The 27496-nt window shown below is 32.7% G+C and overlaps 1 long non-coding RNA gene and 1 other non-coding gene across 6 annotated transcripts; both read right to left on the bottom strand.

Annotated features, from left to right (window-relative positions):
* Window positions 1-14067: 14067 nt before the first annotated feature.
* LOC120139286 lies at window positions 14068-17689 on the bottom strand. 5 transcript variants are annotated; one of them, XR_005517610.1, is made up of 4 exons: window positions 15985-17689; window positions 15186-15436; window positions 14760-14904; window positions 14070-14627 (listed from the first exon to the last, which is right to left on the bottom strand). It is a non-coding gene; the product is annotated as an uncharacterized LOC120139286 (long non-coding RNA). The 5 variants fall into 5 exon arrangements; XR_005517611.1 differs by having other exon boundaries at window positions 14068-14583; window positions 14831-14904; window positions 15186-17689; XR_005517609.1 differs by having other exon boundaries at window positions 14068-14627; window positions 14831-14904; window positions 15186-17689.
* Window positions 17690-17995: 306 nt separating this feature from the next.
* Window positions 17996-18100, bottom strand: LOC120139320. Its single transcript, XR_005517619.1, has one exon. It is a non-coding gene; the product is annotated as a U6 spliceosomal RNA (small nuclear RNA).
* Between the last annotated feature and the right edge of the window lie 9396 nt (window positions 18101-27496).

Below are 27496 nucleotides of genomic sequence, written 5' to 3' on the forward strand. Positions count from 1 at the left end.
TGATGTAAGGTTGTATTTTTCGACCACCGACAGCGGTGGCCGACGGCGGAGTTAACGACGGCATGTGGCTGTCGGCCGACGAACGGATTCCTCCCGGTGAGGGAATCCTAGAGAAAAGGGAGATGGTGATATCTTCTCCTGTTTTAGAGAGAAGAAGAAATCAGAAGAATGGCCTGTAGGGTTGACTATTTAGGGTTTACATACCCCTTTCCAAATGACGTCGTTTTGGGGAGGGATATATGCGTAATTTAATAATGGGTAAACTATACCCGCAATCATTACTATTTTGAAACTTTGCATTATAGTCACTTAAATCAAAATATGATAATTTTAATTCGGTCTATTAATTTTATTGCTTTATAATTTAGTCCCTACTATGATTTTATATATTTGAGGGAAAATAACCGATTTAGCCACTGTAAATTTAATAATTAATATTTTAATCCTGAATAATTAATTATGGATAAATTACACTGTTTTCACTCAAATTTTATGATATTTTGAATTAGGGCCTTTAGGTTTTATATTTTACATTTTAATCACTGATTTTCATTTTTGACCATGAATTTTATACACTTTAAAATTTAATTTTATAGTTTTAATTTCTTTTATTTTGGTCATTATTTAATTATCATTTTATTTTATTATTTTCCTTTATTTTTCAATACTTTAAATGTAGTACTTTATTTATTTATTTGTTATTTATGTTTTATTCACTAATATTTACATGAAAAACAATATAATAATATCATAACTTGATTAAATAATAATATTTATTTATTTTTAAATACTCAGAAAGGGTGGTCTTAAAATAACTAGAGGTCCTATTCTAATATTTTTAAATAAATAAATACATTATTTATAAAAATAAAAATATATATATATATATATATAGTTGTTTTAATCAAATAATTTTATTCTTATTTTTTTATATATATATTAAAGAAAGGGGTTGTCTTAAAGTAACTATATATCCTTTTATGATATTTTTAAATAAATAAATACCCTATTTATAAAACCCTAAGTATATATATATATATTTACTTATTTACTTTAGTTTTATAAAAATCATTTTATATATGTCTTTCTTTAAAATTATGCGATTAAATCTAGAATAAGAAGATCTTAAATTAAATTTATATTCGAATTCTTAAATTCTATTATTAGAGACAATTTATAATCGACAGGTACCAATTTTGGGCGTTATGGGGGTGCTAATCCTTCCCCAAACGTAACCGACCACAAATCCCTTTTTCTTACTAAAAAGAACGAATTTTTTGTTATACGCAGACCAGTTTATCTTTTAAATAGTTTTTTTATTAAAAGCTCTTTAAAGATGATTTTTAGGTATTCGACCTACATTACCCAAAAAGGTCGATGACGACTCCAAAACATTTCATTAAAAACCATTTATTTATTTACATTACTTTTCCGCCAAGGAAATTTTGTGCCCGGGAGAAAACCGGTTACGACACTAGTTTTATTAAAAAAATTCAAAATTACAATAAATGTTTACAATCATAATCGTAAATTAAATTCATATTATATTTTTCTATAATCATTAACATAAGAAAATAGTCACTCGAGATCATATAAGGATCATATAAGGAAAATGTTAGAAACTCAAATAACATACTCAAACAAAAGATAGATACAAATAGTGTAACACCCATAACCGTTATACGTCCTGAAATACGAGTTAAATATGTTACATTAACCATTTCATACATATTTTGAATAAAAACCCTTAAAATTTTGTTTTATTATAAAACTTTAAATTAATGATTTAAAATAATTTAATTAATATCGTTAAATAATAAAATAATAATTTATCACTTAAATCAACTTCGAATGTAAGCAACATCTAGGCCGTTTGATGTTGTTTCATAATATTTATAAAATTGCCTAAACACTACTCAACTTTTTTATATATATAAAAAACTGCTAAAACAATTTAATTAATATCATTAAATAATAAAATAATAATTTATCAGTTAAATCAACTTCAAATTTAAGCAACATCTAGGCAGTTTGATGTTGTTTCATAATATTTATAAAATTGCCTAAACATTATTCAACTTTTTTATATAAAAACACTGCTTAACTTAAAACTATTTCATTAACCTTTGAAGTTAAGCAGTGTTTTTTAGTATAAAAACCAGCATTTTAGTATCATACTCAATCAAGTATCTTCACATTTAAAAACTTGTAATTAAGTCCCCAAATTCCAAGGCCGATTCGAATTCAACCTTGAATTTAACCAAACTTGCACTTTAGTCCCAAATCATCATTCTATCCTAAAATTCAGCATTCAACAATTAAATTCCAACATTGAATACCCATAATTAAATAATTTCTCATCAATTTCACATAATTTACAAAACTTGCAAAATTGTCCTTTTACTATCTCAAGACTCCAAATTGATCCAATTCAATCTCCGAAGCATGTAGAACTCATCTAATATCAATTCTAGACCATAGGAAAATTTTCAACATTTTCCCCCTAATATTTTCCCTATGGTCGAATTTCATGTAGTAGCTAGGGTAAAATTTTCATTAAATTTCAAGCATGAATTCAACCTCTTAACATCAAATTCATGCTATTCCAATCATCCTAACATCAAATTAAAATTCAATCATCTCTTATGCTTTAAAATTAATCTACAACATCAATAACATAAAAATCATCCATAAATTCTTCAAAATCCAACATGTTATTCAACCACCCAATTCATGAAATTCATCATCCAAGAATGATTTCCATGAAATTTTATACCAAATGATAGACAATTTCAAGAGGATTAGTTCTCAATCTAATAGCTTAATCCAAAAATCAATCATATAGCCTTAAAAATCAATAATGAAAATTCTTACCTTTCAACAATAGAGCTCACGGTTTTGGAGTTGAAGATGGCTGATAAATTCTTAATTTTTCCTTTAATTATAATATAATACTCTTGATTACTCCTAATTTAATTGAATTTAAAATTCAATTAATGAGAAATTTCAACTTTGTCCTTAATAAATCATGGTAATTACAACTTTCCAATGGAATATATTCTATTTTAATATTCCATATTCAAAGATGAACCAAATTAAATTTGAATTTCCACCTTTGTCCATGCAATTTTTGAAAATCATAATTTAGTCACTAAATTTTTCAATTTTAGCTTAATATGAAAAATCGAATTTAATTCCACTAATCCACATTAATTTTCACTGTTTTAAATTATGGGAATAATATCTCCAACAATTTTCTACCATCCTTCAAATTTTCGTGAAATTCCAGTTCGACCTGATTATCCGTTTTCTTACTAGAATTTATTGTTTTATAGCCTTTAATACAAATCCTGAATCAAAATTTTGATTCACATGCTAACATTAATTTTGGGACAAACTATTCATTTAAGGGCCAAAATATATAACTTTTAAAAATTACATTTTTGATTCCTAAACTTTTATAAAGTTTATACTTTGGCCATCAAACTTTCAGAACTTACATTTTAGTCACTAACCAAAATTTGAGGTATTAAAAATAGATCTGACTGTATTGAAAAAGGAACCACAAAACTAGATGAAAACTACTGACAGACCACCGACAAACAACATATCAGAGTTGAGCGATGTTAGAAAACTATCCATTGACGCAACCATGTATCCTAATCCAATAAGAGGGTCCAAAGCATAGAGATCACTAGGATAACAGCGTCATCTTTATCAATCAAGGTTTCGTCAAATACAACCTTGAGAAAAAAATAAAAACAAAAATAATTATCAAACGACCAAAAATGTGTCAAAAGACATAAGAAAATATGTAATAAACATAGAGAAAATGTGTCATAAAGATAGAGTTATTAAAAACTAAAAATCAAAAGGGAATGAATGATATAATACAAAAAAAATTAAGAGAAAAATAAGAAGTATGGGTAGTCGACAACCAGTACTAAAGCTGGTGTCACCTTGATCAAGCAAAAACAAAGGAGTGAGCGGTGCAGAGGAAAAAACTTTGACCCTTGTATTTCTTAACATAAATGAAACTTTAACTGTAAAATTGTTTGAATATTATGGTAAAAGAATTTTTTGAATAAAGTGTATCATAAATTATTTTATAATTTATGATGATTGATATAATAATTAAGGATCTTGTCAAGATTACACGGTGACTTTTGAAAAACGTATTGATTATTCCGATATCCCCACTCTCTTATGTCGTTTGCCAGATTCCTACATCCAGATTACATCGTTGTCAGCTGGTGTGTATGCAAGTGACATTATTAAATTAAAAAACCCTATTTATTATTTTATTGGGACAGTAACCACCCAAATAGTATTAATTGAAAAAATACCCTCAAACTGCACACGTAACACTACCTCGTATCTTACAAAATGTGTCTAAGCCTCGCGTTATATAGGACATGAGATCCGTCCAACATGGAAACAATTTTCAGAGAACAAAATTAAATATTAAAAAAAGATCTCGCATTATGCGAAATACGAGGTCCACAAGATATTGAAACGTTTCAGCAATTTATCGTGGTTGAATTTAACAGTCCTCGCGTTCTATATAGCGCGAGTTCTATGGATTTTTAGCCCAAAACACTTATTTTTAGGCACGTTCGAGGGGTATTTTCGAGTAGTTAATCTATTTTTTTTGTTATTTATAAGATTAGATGTGTAGTATTAGAATTTATCTTTCAATTGAGGCCAATATTGATACATATGAGCACTATAGAAAAACTGGCTTTTTGCGGCGTATTTTTAACCTATAGCGGCGTTTTTCAGCGCCGCTAAAAACACCTGCGGCGTTATGACAAACGCCACAAAAAGCGCCGCTGAAAATAGTGCCGCTAAAGTTCACGACGTTTGTTATCGAAAAACGCCGTAATAGCTGTTGATATTTAGCGGCATTTGTCTTACAAACGCCGCAATAGGTGTTGTTGTTTAGCGGCGTTTTTCCCACAAACGCCATAGTAGGTGTTGATATTTAGAGGCGCTTTTATCACAAATGCCGCAATAAGTGTTGAGATTTAGCGGCATTTGTAACAAAAAATGTCGCAATATACCATACATTTAACGGCGTTTTTAGGATACAAACGCCGCGAAAGGTTCGGTATATTGCGGCGTTTTTAGACTACAAATGCCGCTAACGGTCTGGTATATAGCGGCGTTTTTTGTTACAAACGCCGAAAAATAACACATAATTTAACCAATATAAAATTTTGTTTGATTACCCCAAATCTGTTTTTTCACCCTGTTCCATTATCCAACAAACAAAACAACAATAACATCAAACTCTATATCTATAACAAGCAACATCAAATCCAATATAATAAATAAAAGTTTTCATTAACGTAATATAAGTTCAGTTAAAGACGGTTCAGTAACATTAACAGAATGCTCATAACATAAATGAGACTACGATGGTGGATTATGAGGTTGCGTTTTTGTATCATTTGCATCATATCATTAAGTCGTTTTTCAAATTCTCCACATCTCTGCTGATATATATGCTGGTTCTTTCTGAGCTGCCGTTGCTTCTCTCTCTACTTCCGCTGCTGCTCTGGCTGCTTTTGATGCTGCTCTCTCTAATTTTATTGAAGCAATGATAGGTTCAGGAGATTGATAATTTAATTGATACTCCTAATATGCACAAAATAATTCCACGACTCAGGCATAATGATCTCAGGTACTGATTTATCCTTGTTAAACTTAACAGATAATTGAAAACCATAAATGAAATACAATAGCAGATATTGAATAAAAGGTCAGATAATTGAAAACTCAAGATTAAATTTATCATTGTCAAACTTAACAGAGAGTAGCGTTCCCCTACATGCCTAAAAGCTGATGGTCAGAAAATTGGAGCATATATAAACTTGTTTTTCCTAGTCCTAATCAAATATGTATCAACTACAATCATCTGATTGGCACAAATTTTGAATGGATCGCAAAACACCACAACAAGATTGTTCAAAGACACAAATTCATATTAGCTAATACAACGGAAAACCCAGTCATTAACATCAATGGCTACACAATTTGCAAGTTCCTTCCCTTTGTTGCAGATGCAACCCTATTAAGTTTGGCTGCTAATGCAAATGAATACGACCTACGAATTGAGTACATTTCTTATCGTGCAGTTGCAACTGATAAGCTGATTAAATAGAACCCAATGTTACTTAAATAACTTACTGCAAAAAGGAAGCAACATCTTATTTGCTGGTAAAAATATGAACTACACAAAATCTGATGAAACCAGTTGTTTATTAACTGAATATGACAAGCCACTTCTTTGCTGGTAAAAGTGTTATCCTGAAAGACACGAGATTCTTTAAACAACATGGAAGCGGCATGAAGAAAAACATGAAGGCATAGAAACTTATATGAGTGCTCACTGCTGAACTACTCAATACTATACTAACAATTTTTCAGCAGTTCAAAACTACAAAACTAAAGCAAGTAAGCAAACAAACCCATCACTTAAAAAACGATTCTCTTAAAGTTTAAACGCATAGACATAGTTATTTACATCTAAAATCAAATAAGACATTGATTAGAAACGCAAGAACAAAAGGTTAAAAAAAGGAAACCCCAAAAACCTTTTTATAGAGATAAAGATATGGAACAGATTTAACAAACAAATTCAACTGAAAGGCACTATCTTTTGGGTGATCTGATCAATCAAATACTATGCTATGACTATAAGATCAACTGGAGTGAGATCAAAGTACCTGAGTCGTTGAATTATTTGAGATTTAAGATAACAATCTTTGAGCTTTGAAAGAATGTCGATCAAGAGAAGGAAAGCAGCCCAAACGAAAATCAGTACTTGCCTATCATTGCTTCAATAAAAACTTTCATAAAACGAAGGACATGGAAGTTAACAAAAAAATCAGCATAATGAATGGACAAAACTTTCATAAAAATGAAGGACATGGAAGGGAAACAAGTAAAACAGACCTGTTTGTCATGCTCTCACCCGCAGAAGGCTTCGTTTTTAATACTGACAGAACATTGTTAACCCTAATATTGAATAAAAAATGGGAGTAGCAGAGATAATGTTAGAGAAAAGAAACAATGTGGTTGTTGACCCACGGTGAGATAGTGGTTTGTGGTGAACCCTAAACAAAAATAAGCAAAGTTAAGTGGAGGAAGATTTGGGGGGGAAAACACATAAGGGATCGGGATTTTGAATAGGGGATATTTGATCAAAGAAAGACAATGGTGACGTTTATATTAAAAACGCCACAATGGGATAAACTACTGCGGCGTTTATTAAAAAAAGCCACTAACGAATAAAACAATTGCAGCGTTTATTACGAAAACGCCACAACGGAGAAAACAATTGCGACGTTTATTAAGAAAACGCCACTAAAAGAGAAAATAATTACGGCATTTATTTAAAAAATGCCACTAAATTACAACTCTTTAGCGGCGTTTGTTAACAAACGCCCCTAAATACAACTCTATTGCGGCGTTTATGTCAAAATGCCATTAAAGTTAACTTTTCAGCAGCGTTTGGGGTTTAGAAACACCACTCAATTAAGAGTATTTTATGGAGATTGATTTAAAAATGCCGCTATAAATGAAAATATACAACCTTTTTGCGGCTTTTTTTTTATAAAAACTCCACTAAAATATTATTCTTTCGCGGTGTTTTCGGATACAAACGCTGCTAATAACCTTTTATTTACATAATATTAGTTCATTTTACATTTATCATTTCTACTGTACATCAACTAAATTCACTGATATATGTAGCTTTATATAAGTAACAACAACCATATATTTGAATTAAGACATAAAGTATGCATAAAAATACTTAACAACATAATACATTACAATTTAGAAAACATTAAAGTTATTCATAAACAATCTTCACCATATTGTTCAGTAGAATTTAGTTGTGGACATTTGTGGGGAAAGGATGTAGGAAAGTTGTTTTCCTTGTTTGACGACGCATTGCTAAGTTTTTCTTCCTTGTAAACTCTATATGGATAAACTCTTCATCCATTTCACCAAATAAATCTCCTACCTCCGATTCACCGATTCACCAAGAAGACTCCTTGCGCGCTTCAGTGCTTCACTTGAAAGAGATAACGACCTTCCACCTACAGTATGAAACTTGACTGTAGATGGCTTGGGAACTGAATAAAATTAAAATAAATTTAAATAGATGATATAAATGTTTACTTGGAGTAACAGTAGAGGCAACTTTATCTTCATTGAGGATAGATATTGCTTTTGCAATTGAAGATTCTTTCAACGCCACAGAGTTACCAAATTCGGTTCTAAACATCGAGTATTTATCCACTCCTCTATCATCGTTCTCAATAAGCTTCGAAGATCCTACATGCGTACGATCTATGAAATTTGACTGAGCGTAGAAAAACAAATTATAGCGGATGAAAGATTCATAGATTATTACCTTCAAGAAGGATATCGGCCATGGAAGGGTATGAAGAAATAGGAGTTCCTTTCAGGTCATCATCGAGTTTTGATGGTGAGACCAGACCGATATCCTCCCAACGATAATTTGATCCATCGTCAGAGCAAATACACCATGCAGACATTCCGACGATAATTTCTCTTAGTCAAGGCAACACCTGCTCTTTTTTTCTCAAATACGTTAGCTTTCTTTGTTTTCCCCATTTTTAGAAGACCAAAAAAAAAGATCATTACTGATAAGAGGGATCAAACCATGCAATTGTGTTATAGCTCGTCGGTGAGAGGCCCGATTTGGTCGTCGGGACATACAAAAGATGACGTCGCTTGGAATCGTTTGAGAGTTGTTGTTATACCAGAGAATAAGCTTTGAGGGAAGAAGTGATTTTAAGGTTCGGGTAGGAGAAAAGAGAAGACCATATTTTAACATTTTGCGGCGTTTTTGAAAAAACGCCACTATATCACATGTTTTTGCGGCGTTTATACAAAAAAACGCCACTATTGATTAATACTATTATGGCGTTTGTCAAAAATGCCACTATTGATTAACACTATTACGGCGTTTGAGGAATAAACGCCGCTCTATGTATACTCTATTGTGGCGTTTGTGGTATAAACGCCACTAATTTATCACTCTATTCCGGTGTTTGGGCTAAAACGCCGCAAAATTTATACTCTATTACGACGTTTTTACAATAAACGCCGCCATTAATTAACCCTTATATGGCATTTGTCTATAAACAATGCTAAACTATTCTTCATTGTGGCGTTTGTTGGAAAAACGCCATTATAAAATACCCTATAGCGGCCTTTTTTGTAAAATCACCGCTATATGTCAATTCTATTGCAGCGTTTGTACAACAAACGCTGCTAAAGTATCAATTTGTGGCGTTACAATTGTAAACGCTGCTATATGTTTAACTTTTGTGGCGTTTTCTTTCCAAATGCCGCTACAGAACAGTTTTGATGTAGTGGAGATATTGGAAGCGAGTTAAAAATCATGTTCAAAATGATTACAAAGCTTGGTTTTGTGCATGAAGAACAAGCTGAAATGGTTTGATAGGCATGTTCGGGGAGTATTTTTAGGAAGTTAATCTAATTTTTTTTTTGTAATTTATAATATTAAAGGCGTAGTATTGATACATATGTTTCAATTGTGGCTAGTATAGGCACATACGAAACATTACAATAAAGTTTTTAAAACATTAATTAATTTTTCATTTCAAGTAGTTCAATGAAAAAACACAAATAATCGATACAAGAGTGTGATCGATTAGGACATTTGTTCTTCATGTGTTTGGGAATTTAATAGATAGAGCATAACTTTGGTTGTCCAGTTATTTCTTGATGTTCAACCAAATCCTAGTCCCAATAAATCCTCGTTCATTGTGGATGACCTTTTTTTTTTGCATCGTAGTGTGAAATCTGGCTGTATTGTAGGTTCATCATCAACTTCATCCGGATCCCTCTCGTTTCCAATGGGAGGAAACTTGTATTCATAAACATTGAATATGGTTTGAAGTAAGTATACCCGATCAACGAATTGCATGTAGTGAATCTGTACAGAAGAACAAATAGCAATGGCGTGCGCGCACGAGTATTTGAATGTTTGGAATACTAACAATCACAGGTTCTTTCTCGTAGATTAACCATATATGAATTATGTTGTATGCCTTCCAATGGTCTCGAATATTTTAAAACATGAAATATGTTTTGTTCACGAGAGACACATGTCATATTCATCACATTTAAATGCCACACAAAGGTTTGCAATCTTGTGTGGAGGTCTAGGTGGACTATATGGCCACCAACCATCCAATCAACTGCTTGCTTTCCCAATGTCACAAACAGTGTAGCCAACCGATAATATGTCGATTTGACAATGGAAGTGATAGGCAAATGTCGCACTCCCTTTCCTGATGAATTGGTCGCCTCATCCAAGTTCGTTGTCATGTGACCAATCATCTACTCCCATCAAATGATCAAAGTCATCTATCCCTTGGGATTTTAGCAAGGTAGTTATAGCCTTGTTGATTCATGTATCTCAATCTTGAAATATCTCCTCAACCTCACGTATGGAATGAGAGTGACCTATCCATAAAAAAATTCAACATTTAATTAGAAATAATATATAAGAATATATCTTAAACCCGAAAGAGTAAAAGCGCACTCATTCGAAGCACCATTACGCGTTCATCTTCGGTCTTGAACTTTTGAAAAATAATTCACAACAATGTGGCGTGAACAATACCGATGATAAATATTGGGAGGTTATCAAGACGGTCTCATAAATTGGATTGTGTATTTGATCCCTGCGCCCCAATCAGAAATAAGATATATTCCATCATCTCTATCGTGTAAAACATGTGATAGAACATGTTTTGCGTGAGTTCTTAAGGAAGAATTCCCAAGAGTTAAAATTACATTTTTGAAAATGTTTCAATGAAGAATTTCCACGTCATTCTGTGGACTCGAACCGAGAAATTTTTTAAAGAAAGGCATAAAGCTTGTAATAATCATGAAGCGTTATATCAAGGAGGCGTGTATAAATATTTTAGTGGAAAAATTTCATAATCTAGTTTGCATTATTTGAAGAAAATAGTCGATAAAGGTAATATCAACGCCACAGATGTCTATGGCCTTATTCTAATTTGTTCTGAGGGTGAATTAAGAGATGAAGGACTCAAATCGTGAAAGCTCACGATCTCGCAAATTCTAAGAAAATAAAGTTATAAGTTATTCATGCACAGATCAATCCGTTTGTCCGCTCAATATCGTGGAATGGTCACAACATTGCCTTTCCATAAATAATCGAAGACTGCAATTGTGACGACAACTGTCTGAGTTATTCATATGATCAGGTTTGGCAACCATCTAACAACCTATGTACTCGTTATGATTCTTGTTTTGGAATCATGAAGCAATTTTATTTTGTAATACGATACATTAGATTTAACAAGTTTTGTCTATTTATTATAAAAGTGTTTTTTATTATTTTATTATATACTTCACACAAAAATTAATGAATAATATAAATTTATTACAAAGAAATTTACTGTTTTGTAACAAGTTCTGTCTATTTATTATCAAGAAATTTATTTTTTCTATAACGCCACTGGGACTCCCGTTACGCAAACTGCGAGGTCCCTTCATCAGAAGCGACTTGGCGATGGTTCAAATTCTCGAACTATCGAGGCGTTTCAAAATATCGGGACCTTGCATTTCGCATAACACAAGGTCTTTTTTTGAATTTTTAAAGTTTTTTCTCTAAAAAGTATTTCCACATCGGAAGGATATCGCCCTATATGACTTGAGGCCATGACACACTTTTTATAAGATGCGAGGTAGTCTTACGTGTGCAGTTTGGGGGTGTTTTTCCAATTAATGATGTTTGGGATTATTTTTCTAATAAAATAATAAATGGGATTTTTTATTCTAATAAAATAATAAATAGAAAGTCGCCATGTAGTTTACAAAATTTTAAGAAATCACCATACAGTTTACACGATTTTTCCGAAAATCATCATGTCGTCCAGACGAAGTCCACAGGTTACTATGGCTATCATCCTAAATAATAAAATAATTTTTTAGTGCACCTTATTCAAACAATTTTTTCCACCTCATTATTTAAGTAATTTTGCCGGAAAATACAGTTGATGGCTTGAGGGGAAAATAACATAGAAATGAACTTTGGATGTATTAATGATTTGATATTCATATACATTTACATGGAGGATACGTGTTGTTGAAAAGATTCAACCATTGAACAAGTTCATCACTAATAATTTTAAACCCAGGAAACAAATTACTACCAAATATAAGTGAAATAACATAATGATTCCTCGCTAGGGTTTGTTCACTTTCCAAATGCAAAAGACAGAGAAAAGAAAGCGAAAGTAGCCATTTTTACCAAAAGGGAAACTGCCTGCCAACAAATGGCTGGTATAAGTCATTGTTAACATAAACTCCCTAAACCAATCGATTCTCAATCTGTTTTCCTTTATTTTTGTCTTATTTTGCAAGCTTGGGTAAAAAGACTGGTAGATATTTTTCTTTCTGTTTCTGCATTTGTTCACCTGATAATCAAAGTTTGGTTCCTTAAAATCCAAAACAAATTATTTGCAAAGCAACAAGTACCCTTTACCTAATATGTTGTTTTTCCTTCGAGAAAAACAAATATATATATATATATATATATATATATATATATGCCAACATCTCTACATTTAGTTTTAAACCAAGCTGTTCAGTTGCAATCCAGCCATCAATCAGTACCCTTTTTTGTTTGTTATCAAAGATGAGTATAATTTCATGGGTGAAAAATCAAGCTAACAGTTTGCTTAGTCTTTTAGTGTGAGAGTGGAAATGGGTTTCTTTTGGATATGATATCCCATCCGTTTAAATGATTATCTAAAGCTGCTAAAAAAAACTTTCGGTTTGAAAAGCGTTTTCACTGTAACAATATCAATTTACCAAGCGGGGTCACTTTCAGGGTTAAGAAGCAAGAATCTTTTATATATAAAACATAATCCAGTAAGGATGTTTTAATCGAGATTAGTTTTATTTTATTTAATGTTTTGGAAGCAATCTGTGATATTAGCAACCATGCAGAAAAAATTAAAGCATGTAAGAGCATTCAAGTGAATTAGAACTCATCAAGTGATTTTAATGGTAAAAAAGAGAAGTTAAATATTCAAGTAGTAATTATGTCTACTGAGATTATTGTGAACCATTGAGAAATATTCTGAACAGATGGAAAGGTTTTAAATACCTACTATCAATCAAGGAGACTGACTTAAAGATTCTGAAGGGTGTGTGCATCTTAAGGGTACACGTACTTTGTTAATGACTAATAACATAATATTAGACAGATTGAGTACATGAGAAGGGAAGGGTTTAAATACCGACCCACCAATTAAGGAGACCGAATCCATAATGATTCTTAAATGAGGTGCTTTTTGTTTGGTCTTTTTAACCTTACAAACGTTACTTTCTTAGCAGATGTAAAGGAAGGGTGGTCCTGAATCCCCCCCTCCCCCCCGCCTTTTTTCTTTTCTTTTCTGAGGATTTTGTTTCCGTATTTATTTCATCTGGTTTTTTCTTATTCCTGTGGTTTATATTACAAATTCAATACAAAAGAGACGGACTACAAGTTAATCAGAGTGCTTTTTAAATTCATTTATGAATTTCTTTGAGATTTATAGTTGTATGTGGTAGGTATAAAAGCAAAGGACCCCTGCTTTTACCCCACCTATGTAATGGCAATAGAGAAAGATGGCCAATCCAAGGATAATTCACCAACCAGATAACCCACTCTCCATGGACCTCATCCATTTTGCAGAAATTTGTTAAATGCAAGGAACAAATTGTGGGATGGTTCGAAACTTGGTGGTATTTGGATTTCCTTGATCATTCAACAAACCATCCATCTATTTGTTACTGAAACTGTAAGGTTTATTGTGAATATTTATTATAGTGATTAGTGTCAATATACAATTGTTAGTGTCCGTAGACAATTAGCCGAAAGATTGGGCCACTAAAAACTGTCATACGAATTAGAAATAAGTGAATATATATCGCATTTATGGCTATTAAACAAATGTTTCCCCTGTAAACGGCAAAACCAGGGAGAAAGCTATAGATGTCCAGACCAAAAGTGACTTCACCCAGCAGATATAGTGCAACCGCAATCTCTTGAGTTTCATCCAATTTCCTTGAAGCTCGTTAAGAAACACTAATTTGGCACCCACAACTCTCTTTACACCATCTTACAGCTGTCCATCTAAACTCAAAATTATGTTAAAGTACATCATTTATCAATGAGCTCCATATAATATGATTTTTGAACGATAATTCAGTTCATTATAATACAATAATTGTTGGTGTTATCCTTCCGTACAAATCCCACGTGATAGAGATTTGAAGTTGACGCCTTTACGGTTGCCATGATAAAAGAACCAGCATCCTAAAATGTACAGCTGTTCACAACGTGTGTTGCGTTTCGTCCAGGGACTAGCTTGATGGAGATCAATCTCCCTTGTTGGTATCACTCATTTGGGAACTTAAAAAGCAAAACCTTGGATGCCATTGAGACCCCGTAGAAGCTTCACGTTGACATGGATATCCTTCTCCAGGAAGCTGTTCATTTCCATAATCAAAAGTTAGCTCTTCACCAATAGCTACTGCAAAATCAGAAAGTGAAAGTGGTAGGATTCAATACATTAAGAAAACAATGAAACTCCTACATATTTGAATGGTAAATAGAGACTAGCATTGATTGATTGCCTAATAAACCTTGGTATAGGAAGAGATACCTATTCAAAAAAATTTGAACCGCCAATCATCATGGGGTTCACAGATGTGATTCAGAACGAGACACACTTACACTAGAGACCAATGTCAGCACTGTGACAATCCATGCCCTCCACAAGAACTTGATGATTCACAAGATTCGAGCAACTGGAGAGAATTAAAGGAAAGAAGACGAAGAAGTATCAAGAGTGAATCACTAAAAATTCAGTAATTTAAAAGTAGAAAAGTTGAACTGCAACACTAAGACACCTAGTTCCTCTTTAAGGTCATAAATGCTAAAAGGGTGAGAGAAAATGATTAATATATATTTAAAATATCAGAATCGTCAAATTCACAACTACTATAGGCAGGCAACAAATTGGAAAGGTCCAAATTAAGAGTGTCAGAAAGCATCTTCAGTACTTGATTCATAGCAAGTGTATCCTCACCTATGATTGATGAACCAAGAAACATTCCCACACTGGGTTGCATCCATAACTTATTGGACCTGTCCCTTAATCAACTGGCTCATATCATTACCATGGGAATCAATGTTATACGTATAGTTGCAACCGTCTGTATCATACTTGGAATCCAATCATATAGCCTACTTAACATAAAACATAAACTAAAAAGAAAGAAAAGAAGGAAGAAGCAAGCATAGGGCGAAGACAGATCCACATAAATCTGGAAATAAAACCTGGTAAGACATGAAGCAACGTCAAAGGATAAAACTATAAAATACAACCAGAATTTGAAACTATTACCTTATTCTTTGTTTAGAAAATTTTTAATTTCAGTCGTACGTTATTTTGTAATACCCTATTTGGACATGCTATGTTGCAGCTACACAAGTGCTTGCATTTGCAGGCAATGTAACTCTCATGCACAATTTTAAGAAGGCTTCGCATATAAGCCACAATTAAAGAAAGCAGCAAGAATGTCAATCAGATTACATTTTCCTTTTTAATTGTCAAAAGGGCTAACCGTCATATTAGATGCTTATGAGTATCCTATAAAATCAGTGCACGCCTTTAGGAGACAATTATAAATAAAAGAATCCATTGCATGGCAAGAAAAGGAATGTACAAAAGAAAGGTATCTGATTAACCGTTTAGAAAGAGTTTTCCAGCAAATAAGGGTAGATAACTCCGTGATTTGAGAAACAGTATAAAAAAAGCAACACCAGAAATGATGCTTTAGGGTGAAAAGAGTAACGGCTGACAGAACAAGAATTAAAGTACTTACAAGATAATACGCCCTTCGTCATCACAATTCACAAGGAAAATTGCCATGCACAGGTTTCTTGTATATGTCTCTTGCATCATCATAATCATTACTAAAGAGATATAAATGATCAAATGTCTCAGGACAGCATGTTGAATAGGAACAGGTCATGCAAGCTGCAAACTCTGAAAATGATATGTACATATATTACAAGTAAAAGTGGCAAAAGTATTTATTGAACAAATCATAATAGTTAAACCTGTTCGACCAACGTACAAATGCATTCCACAATGTGACGGATTAGATGCAAGCCATAAGAAACAAGAAAGATACCTGCGCTTGAGTTAAGAAATTGATTTCATAGTATTATCAAACAAAATTGAGAAATCTCTGGCATGGGAGTAATCAAGAAACTTAAAAATAACTTCCGGTGGTAAGGTCATTGTGATATGAAATAAAAGTAGGAATCTATATGCTGTAGCAATAAAGGAAAGGATATAACAATCTAAATACAAAGGTACCTCAGCAACAAGAAGAGATTGGCTAAGGAAATATTTTGTAATATAACTAAAGCTCCTAGCATTTTGGTCACTGGAACTATCAACAGAGAAGTAACAGGAATCAAAAAGACTTCCATCCACTACACAAGCTACATCAATGGCCCAATTCCAAATAAACTTATCCACAACCCACTTTTATCTTGCAATACAGTATAAATCAGAGGTTAAATGCTACTACAAGAAAAGGGAAAGGGAAAAAAAGTAGAGAATTTTGGGGGAAGGAGATGCCAAACAACCTAAGTAATGAAGGCTATAATATTGTGACCAGCAAACATTGAACTCCAGTGAAATCATGACTAATTTGAATCACCACAAACCAAACAAAGCCAGCCAATCACCCCAAGAATCTAACACTCAGCTAATTTGAAACATCAAACACTATGGATTTAATGCTTGAACACAACTCACTTCCAAGTAAAAATCCTAAGGATGTTAACTTAAATCCAAACAACAAAACCCAACAGAACCATAATGGCAATCTCATAACTACCAAATATATTATGACAAACATTATTTTACTTCGATATATTCACACATACTTAATAAGAAAATATAAAAAATACGCCATATAACTGGCACCTTCAGTAGGAATTTTTTCTTGTTAACCTTTCTAACTAAGAAGCTAACTGAAATTAAGGTATGACAACTAGCTGGAATTGCAATGAGTTCTCAAACAAAATTGCTCATCAAGGGGCTTCAAGAATCATTACAGAACTCAACCCAAATATGGATAATTAAGGAAAAAATCTATAGCAAGGTGCTAGATAGAAGAAGCGATTTTCAATACTGGTTATAACTGTTACAGGACAATAAAGATGAAGGAAATCGAAGTAGAACAATAGGTGTACATTTCTAGACTGGGGGAATGGCACATAAAAACTTGCACCAGAAAAGTCCACTGATAAATTAATTAATGCTTTCTATAAAAAAAATAATTAATTAATGCTGAAATCAAGTTTTGTACAGGGATCAGACATTCAGCAAATTCTGGCCATTCTATTTTTTTTTCTCAATTGACATAAAACTTCTAAGCAACTATAACAAGAGTGATATCCAACTTCAGTTTTTTTCTCTGTAGTAGCATAAAGTCATGTCCTTTCCAGGCTTATTAAAATTGAAATTTTCGGCATTAGAAAGCAAGAATTTTGCACTTTTCATAATCATGATCATAGAAGCCACAATACAAATGCAATCAAACATAGATTTTTTTACTATATTCTATAATCTTGGAAAGGGGAGGATGTTTCAATTAAAAACGTGAAAAAGTAAAGTTGGGTTAGTTTAAAAAAAGCACTGAAACAAATTCCTTACAAAACTCGGAAACCCTAAACGCTGCAATGGAACGTTAACGAACCGATTAACTAAAATAAAACAGGGAAAAGGAAACAAGTAAAAAAAATCAAGGAAAGAGAAGCCATTGAAACAGAAATTTACTTCATTACTCTTCGATGAAGGGTGGATTTGCACGGGGAAAAAATTTGGACCATTTCTCGATTTGTGCGTGTCATCCTTGCGCAGGGGCCATGCTAATCTTCTCTGTATCGTTCCAATTTTATCGGATGTCCCCAAAGGAAAACTTCAGAGATTGTAAGTTTCTGTACTTAAGCTGGCAGGAAAAACTGTACGTGAGTGATGTGGGAGTCTTCGATTTGAACTTCCAACCGTGGTCTACCATTCAACTGAATAGGTATTGATGGACCTGGCACAGAAAGCATTTGGGTCTCAAATGCCAGGCCGATAAGCAAGCCCATGAATAAAATTATCTTTTCTATAAAACCCAGATACATCCGATTAAAGTACTATTGAATTAGATTTAATAAAATGAAGAGAGTGATATTTATTAAAATATGAGATTTAAATATAAAATTGAAAACAAGTGCAGCAATAAAAAGCCAGTGGAAGGATTAGTTTAAAAAACTTTAGTCAATTAAGGTTTCATGTAATTTATTTTATAAAAATATCTATTTCGTTTTTGGAAAAATTCAGTTGATGTAAATTAGGTTGTTAATTTTAGTTTATCTTATTGATTAATATAATCCATTTGTATTTTGTATAAAGTATTTTTTTAGTCTAATTTTTATAAAATATTTTCTCATTTTTAATTTTAAAATAAACAGCCAAAATACTCCCGTCAGTATCTCTCCCTTAGTGACAAGGATAAAATTAATAATTTTTATTCTTTTCTTTAACTGGATATTGATTGACTAATTCAATAAGTGTAAATAATTTAATAATATTTTAGATTAGTCACTATATTTAATTTATTGATTGACTAATCTAGATCGAGTAGTAAAAAAACTTATTATGAGAGCGATCCTCCCAATCCAGATTGCTATATTTACAATATCAAGATTCAAATCGTTGATCTTGCTCAAGAGATTTAGTGTTTCATCTTACTAGATCAACTGATTGTTAGTAATTTAATAATATTTCTATTATAAAAATATTGATTAGATTATAATATTTTAAAAATAATAATATTAATTTTTATATGAATAATATTATCTATTATATTTTATAATTTTAATGAATTTTATTTTAAAATTTTTATCAAACATAGGTAAATTATATATATATATAACTTATTTTTAAAAAAATATATTATTCAAAAATATATTTTTTAATGATAAAAAGTAATCTTAAATTTCAAAATAAATTCCCAAGGAAAGAAGACTAATGAAAACAATGAATTCAATTAGGCCAATGAGTGTTACATAAGTGGTTGAGATTAACTTGGAAAATTAAGCATTTATTACTATCTCTTTCTTTATATTCTTTGTTATATTCTCTGACTCATGAAGTTTACCATGGTCAACATTTCTGAAACCCTTAAAAGTTTGCAGGAAAAATTAGCTAATCACGAGCAGTTATTGAATTCCCTCCAGAATCATGTTGAGGAACAGAAGAATGGAACGCAGACAACCAACGAACACTGATGGATAATCAACGAACCCTTCAAGATATGGTACGTCAATTGTCAGTGATTTCATCTCAACTGGGAGGCACATCCGCCACTGCCAAGGAAGGAGTAGGTGAGATTCTGGGCCAAGGGGAAAGACGAAAATCAAAGAGGAGACAGGATATTTTTCCTTTTCCTCCTAAGCTAGTATTCATGGAGCTGTCCTTATTCACCGATAAAGACCCCGAGGAATGGCTCGCCTCTGAAGAAGACTTCTTGATTTCTATAGAACCGAGGACCACCCTCTTGTGACTATGGCATTGTTTCAAATGAAATGAACCGCAAAAAATGGTTCAAGTTGATGAAGCGACGGTGACAACTAGCGGGTTGGAATCATAGTACTAAATTCCAGTCGCAACGCAGCGTACGTTCGTATCGTAACGAGTTTTAAGGTTACCGCGACGCAATATCGACGCAACACGATAAGGGAACCACATCACAATTGTTGCAGTCAAAAACCGTTACGTAACACCATGATAAACGTCGTTTTGCTATCAAAATAATTCCGGCTTCTTAAATAGAAAAGAAAAGATAGTATAGAGAAGCAGAGTCGATCCACAGGGACTGTGGTGTTTCTGATTTAGTAAAATTGTTTCTTGATTTTAAGAGGAGATAGAATTCCAGGTAAAGTTAAAAAATTTAATAAAAAAAATAGATAATAAATAAAAGGGAAAATAATAATAATAAATAATAGTAGTAAAATAAAAAGTGGTTTTTAAAAGTTATTTTTAAAATAAAAGATAAGAATTATATAAAAGAAACAATTAAATAAATAATTTAAAGAGATTGAGATAAAGAGAAACTTATAGTGAAAGGAGCCTCATACTTCAGTTTGTCTCAAATTCCTCGGATCATCGAAACTGATTTTTACTTCAAGATTCACGTCGGCTACTACACGAACAATCCCTTGTTGCCGACTCGGATTATGTTGTTTCAACAATAACTGATTCGATCTCTATTTCCTTTTATCAAACAATTTTGCTAAGTGTGTTCTCGGGGAGTCGAATATGTTTCAATAAGCCAATCCGTCTTCCAACGTTAACCATAACAATATCTAGACCAATGTTGAAAAATCATTTGGATTTGAAAACTAAGCTCAGAAAACAGAGAGAAAAATCCGAAGCGATTTATGTACCTTACAATTCTCACGTTTGAAATTGAGTATTCGCTTTAGCCCTCGGCTTAAAAGAAAATTAGCTAAGCATGACCAAAGTCATATTTAGTATTTGTTGAAAATGAAAATTAAAAGAAAATAAAGGAGTATGCGATAATAGAGAGAAAATAAAAAAAATAAGCTAAAGATAATTCCAATAATAACATCTTAAATCTTAATTAAAACACTTAAAACTATTTAAACTAAAATACCTAAAATAAAGGTAAACTAAAATGCTATTTAAAATAATATCTTAAATCCTAATTGAAATACTAACATCTATTTAAACTAAAATACAAAGATAAAATATAATGTTTAAAATATTATCCTAAACTTGAGTTTGATCCAAATTCGAATTCCAGAAATGTGCGACCAATTCATTCGTTCTTTAGAAACGCTGACTGGATCTTCTAGAAGGTGTTGACATCATCACCTCGTTGAATGTTTCATGTCCGAATTCATGCCACTAATCCAGCTTTGATTCCGAAAATAAAAAAAACTAGAAAATTATTTCCTTTTAGTGTAATTTCCAAATCTCTCTTTGCACAGAAAATGAATGAAAACGAACAATTAAGCCACAAAAACCAATGATTAAGGTGTAATTTAAACGCAAAATATTAACTAAATTAAGCACTTATCAAATTCCCCCCACTTATACAATGCTTGTTCTCAAGCATTCATCAATTAACATATCAAAATCATAAGTTGTCATCTTCAATTTCATGATATTCCTCAAACTTCCGATCGAACTAAGTCCATGATATTTGGCGAATTCAAGTAACAATCAAGCAAAGATAAAACCAATAAAATTTAAAGTAAACAAGATATCCCAATTAATTGCCAACTTCAATGAAACATGACTCATTACCTCACAAAGATTCACACATATTCGCTCAAAGTGTTTGGGGTAAATGAAATCGCTCAAACCAAAACTAACCAAAATATTACCATAGGCTTGGAATCCAATCAAGTTTCCACTACGAAAAATGAACATAATGCAATAGTTAATGGGTCTTTAGACAAGGTGTAACGAAGCTTAGGTTAGGGTAAGGAAAAGGCCAAAAGAAAGGTTTAAAATACCGAAACAAGAGATCAAAATAATTAAGAACGATCCATTAATTAGCATGAAGCACAATGAAGAACAAAACAAGGAAAAAATAGATGAAAGGCAATTGAAATGATCGATTTTTCCTTTTTTCCGAAACAGTGGACATTTTTTTTTCGTGGAACAAGATGATACAAGATCTCATGTCTCGGTAAGGGTGTGAAAATAGAGGAAAAATAAAAAGAAAGTTTTGGGTTTAATTATGGGGTGTAAAGGAAAGAAAGGGAAATAGGCTCAAATGTGGTTCACTAGTGGATACATAAACGGGTAGGCTTTTTTGTGAAAAGTGATTTATCCTAGGTTCCCCTATCACATTAAAACATTACATTCAACATGTAGTCTCGATATGCATTGTGATTACAAGTTCTAGAACATCCTAATTAGTTCGGTACACACAAGTCAAACAATGAGCAAGAAGGAAAATGTATGCTCATTAGGCCCAAATCTCACAAGAAAAGTTTATGTGCATTGAGTCAAGTTCATCTCTATCGACAAAAGCATGAAATATCAATACTCAGCAAAAATATTCACTAGCTATATCAATCACCAATCATGCAAATTAAATTCGATAAAAACATGACCACAATCCAAAAGAAAGCAAGAGTATAAAGCGAAATTCAAGACTAGCAACCAACGATCCCAACATATCAATATTAGAACAACTCAATTTCAATAATCAAATAAGTCAAGAAAATTTTTGACGACATACTTATCCTTCCCCCTCACTTATTCCGTTTTGTCCCTAAAACATATATTAAATTGAAAATCAAAGAGTCGAAAAAAGAATACTCCCCAATCTAGTGGCGGCAATGGTTAGACATCTTGTTGAAACCATGGTGTCTTGCAATCGACTAGAAGCAATGAAGAGTGGAGAACAGAGGTGCGATAGAATAGCAACAGCAGTGTAGTCGTTTTGATATTGGCATGGCTGGTATAAAAGAATAAAGAAAGTGTTGGGTTGTTTGGGGGGTCTTTGTCACGTGTGGGGTATAAAAGAAGAATAAAATAGTTTGATTTTTAGTCAAACTAAAAGGTGGAAGGAAAGAGTGTTGGGATTGGTTTAGAAGTGTAAAGGTTGAGATAGTGATAGATAAGGTGGGATCCACAATGAATAAATTTGAAATAAAAGTGGTTTCAAACTTGTAATTTTCGGTAGATGAGGGAACAAAAATATTTTGGGTTATGCTACCGTGTGCTTCTTGGGGGTTGGGTTTTGCTAACGTGCGTCTCCTTCTTCTTCCAGATGTGATTTATTGTTCTTTTCTTCAAATATTCGATCGGAATTTGGATATGTTCAGAAAAAATAAAATAAAATTAATTAAAATAAAGTTTGCTGAAAATAAAATAAAAAGTAATAAAATATAATAAAACAAGAATATATCAGAATGGGTTGCTTTCCATCAAGCACTTTTGTTTAACGTCGTTAGCTCGACGACCTGATTTTTCAAAGTGTGGATTCCTCTAAATTGATTTCTTCTATTAGACCAACCGAGCATTTTCATAATACGACTTCAATATTTGACCATTAACTTTAAATCGTACTCCTAAGTTATCTTCAATTTCAATAGCACCGTGAGGAAATACTTGAGTAACTGTAAATGGTCCGAGCATTTTGATTTGAGTTTTCCTGCAAAAAGTTTAAATTTGGAGTAAATAATAAAATGTTTGACCGACATAAAAAGTTTTAAAGAAATTCTACTAACGTGAAATTCTTTTGTTTTTTCTTTAAATATCATGGCACTATCAAAAGCTTTCTTCAAGTTCTTGAATGTGTAATTTCAGAGCTTCACCAATTGCATCCATGTCTATGTTACACTATTTAACGGCCCAATAAGCCCGATGTTCTAACTCAACTGGTAAATGGCATGGTTTACCGAAAACAAGTCGGTATGGTGACATCCCAATGGGACCTTTATAAGCGGTTCGATATGCCCAAAAAGCATCGGTTAATTTTAAACTCCAATCCTTTTAGTCCGATTTGACAATTTTCTCAAGAATTGTTTTAATTTCCCGATTTGATACTTCTTCCTGGTCATTTGTTTGTGGATGGTAAGCGGTAGCAATTCTTTGAGTTACTCCAAATTTCTTCATCAATGATTCGATCACTCGGTTTATGAAATGTGTTACTCTGTCGATTATTATAGCCCTTTGCGTGTCGAACATGGAAAAAATATTATTTTTCAAAAAATTAACTGTAGTTTTAGCATCATTATTCCGAGCGGCCTTAGCTTCCACCCGTTTAGAAACATAATCTATAGCTAAAATAATATAAGTATTCCAAATGACGAAGTAAAAAGGACCTATATAATCAATTCCCCAAACATAAAAAATTTCACAAACTTGTATAGAATTAAGCGACATTTCATTTCTATGACTTAAATTACCTGTACGTTGACATCTTTAAGAAGTTTTACAAAATAGATAAGAGTCCTAAAAGATGTCAGGCCAAAAGAAACCACATTTAGGAATTTTATGGGATGTACTTTTTGGCCCAAAATGACCACCGCAATAGTAAGAATAACAAAATTGTAAAATTGAAATTACCTCACTTTCGACAATACATCGTCAAATTAGCTAATTCGAGCAGTGCTTCAATAAATAAGTATCATCCCAAATATAGTATCGGGATTATCGCTTAATTTGATTTATTTCAGCCTCGGCAAATCTAATGGTAACTTATATGTGGCCAAATAATTAACCATGTCCGCAAACCATGGAATTATGCTTTACACCACCATCAATTTTTCTTCAGGAAATTCTTCTCTAAGTGGTGGGTTGGATGTAGAAAGGGAATTCGACTCAAGTGATCCGCAACCATATTTTCGCATCCCTTTTTGTCTTTGATTTCCAAGTTAAATTCATGTAAGAGCAGGATCCATCGGATAAGCCTTGGTTTTGCTTCCTTTTTTCTCATCAAATACTTTATAGCTACATGATCAGAAAAACCAGTCATTTTAGTGCCAAGCAAATAAGATCTAAATTTTTCTAAAGCAAAAATTATAGCAAAAAGTTCTTTTTTCGTAGTCGAATAATTTTTTGAGCTGAGTCCAAAGTTCGGGACGCATAGGCTATGTCATGTGGCTCTTTCCCTATTTTTTGGCCTAGAACAGCTCCAACGCTAGTATCCGATGCGTCACACATAAGTTCAAAGGGGTATTTCTAATCTGGCGGTTGAACAATTGGAGCTGAAATAAACTTTTCCTTTAATGAATCGAAAGACTCATTGCATTTTGAATTAAGGTCAAAGTCTTGATCCTTTTGAAGTAGATTACATAAAGGTTGTGTTATCTTTGAAAAGTCTTTAATAAACCTGCGGTAAAATCGTGCATGGCCAAGAAAAGAACGAATTTCCCTCACAGTTGTGGGGTAAGGAAGTGAACGTATAACATCTATTTTAGCTTTATCAACCACAATCCCTTTTGAGGAAACAATATGACCTAAAATTAACCCTTTATCAACCATAAATGACATTTTTCATAGTTCAAAACAAGGTTATATTCTAAGCATCTTTTAAGAACATTAGTTAAATTATCAAGACATTCACTAAAAGAATTATCATAAATCGTGAAGTCATCCATAAAGACTTCGATGCCTTTTTCTACAAAGTCGGAAAATATACTTAACATGCATCTTTGGAAGGTGCTGGCGCATTACAAAGACCAAAGGGCATTCGTCTATATGAAATGTACCGAAAGGACAAGTAAAAGTCATTTTTCTTGATCCTCTGACGCTACTGGGATTTGGAAAAAACCTGAAAAACCATAAAGGCAACAATAATGAGTTTTCTCAGCTAATCTTTCAATCATTTGGTCTTTAAAAGGAAGAGGAAATGATCTTTTCAAGTAATAGAGTTCAACTTCCTGTAATCAATACCATCCATTTTGAACTCTTGTTGGCACTAATTCCCCTTCTTGATTTTTGACCACTGTGACTCCCATTTTCTTGGGAACCACATGAATCGGACTTACCCAATTACTATCCGATATCAGATAGATTATGTTAACATCAAGGAGTTTCTGAATTTCTTTCTTTTCTACTTCCATTATCAGTGGATTTAATCGGTGTTGCCCTTCTCGTGATTGCTTTGCTCATTTTTTGACTTTGATCTTGTGCATGCAAGTCAAGGGACTTAATCCTTTAATGTCGGTAATGGTCCATCCCATGGCTTCTTTGTAGGAGTGTAATACTACTACCAAAGCTTCCTCTTCTCCTTCAGATAATTTACTTGAGTTGATCAGTGGTAATGTTCCATTTTCGACCAAAAATACATATTTCAAATGTTCCGGTAATTGCTTCAATTCTACCTCAGGTGCCTGCAAAATATAAGGTAAAATTTTAGTTTTAGAGGAAGATAAAGATAAACCAGAATTGATTGAATTAATATTTCAAACTCCCTTTCTTCCTTTTCGTGACAAAGTTAGGATCCTTGGAAAGATCATAAGAGAAATTAGATTCAATGTATTCATCAATTAAAGGATCTATAACATCAATAGAATTAATTCTTTCAACAAGATCAGGGTATTCCATTGCTTTGTAAACATCAAAATCAATTATCTCACCATCAAATTTCATTGTCAGTATACACTTCTAACATCGATATTTGTATGTACTGTGCTTAGGAACGGTCGGCCTAAGAGTACCTCGAAATAAGAATCCGACCTATCATGTTCCATATCAATGACATAGAAATCTGCAGGAAAAAATAATACATCGACCTTCACTAAGACATTTTCCATTACTTCCACCAGATAGATCACAGATCGATTAGCCAACTCTATGGTTATTCTGTTTTCTTCAAAGGTTCGTTAGTAATAATTTTATATATAGAAAATGCATAAATTAATTGAAGCTCCTAAGTCACACATTGTACGTTTAATTTTAAAATCACCTATTTTGCAAGGTATAACGAACATACCTTGATCCTTTATCTTTGGTGGGAGCTTTCGTTGAAAAACTGCAGATACATGTTCTCCCAAATTTACCTTTTCATGCCCCATTAATTTCCTCTTTGTAGTGCAAATGTCCTTTAAAAATCGAGCATACATTGGTACTTGTCGAATTACTTCAAAAAGAGGTATGGGAAGGGTGGTGTCATGATTTCATGAGAAAAAAGAGAAGGATGTGAGTTAGATGTACCTTGTATTTCTGAAGGTGGCGTGTCCTCTTGTTCTTTCTAATGTGGCTTTTTTTGCTGGAACTTCGGGTGAGATAACTGTTCCATTTCTGAGTGAGACGGTACTAACATTCTCTCTCGGATTTAACTTCGTTTGAGAAGGTAGTCTTCCTTGTGATTCAATTTTTCCATAGTTTGAGCTAGTCAGCTTAATTGGTTATCTAACTCTTGAAGATGTTTCGGTTCGACTTTGGAATTTTTTCTGGGATGCAATGAACTTTTCTTGTGAAATTACTAACTTCCATATGAGTTCCTCCAATGACGGTTCTTGCGTTGCTGTTGAGGAGGAGATCTTGGTTGATAAGTGGTCTTTGATTTACTGCATAGCTAAAGTTTAAGTGGTTTCGCCATCCTGGATTATAAGTATTGTTGTATGGGTTGTATTGTCTTTGTGGAGGACCTGGGAAGTTCCCTACTGCATTGATATTTGCATTGCCTCCTTCTTATATCAACAGACAACAATCGTCAGATGGTCTAGCTTTTTGCATATCCACATGCTCTTGTTGCTCCATATTTTCTTGCAACAAGTGAATTAACTACTTCAGTTAATTTGTCTAACTTATTTTCAAGGAAAAAAGTACTT

This window comes from Hibiscus syriacus, unplaced genomic scaffold, assembly GCF_006381635.1.
Source record: "Hibiscus syriacus cultivar Baekdansim isolate YM2019G1 unplaced genomic scaffold, ASM638163v2 tig00110733_pilon, whole genome shotgun sequence".
Classification (NCBI taxonomy): domain Eukaryota; kingdom Viridiplantae; phylum Streptophyta; class Magnoliopsida; order Malvales; family Malvaceae; genus Hibiscus; species Hibiscus syriacus.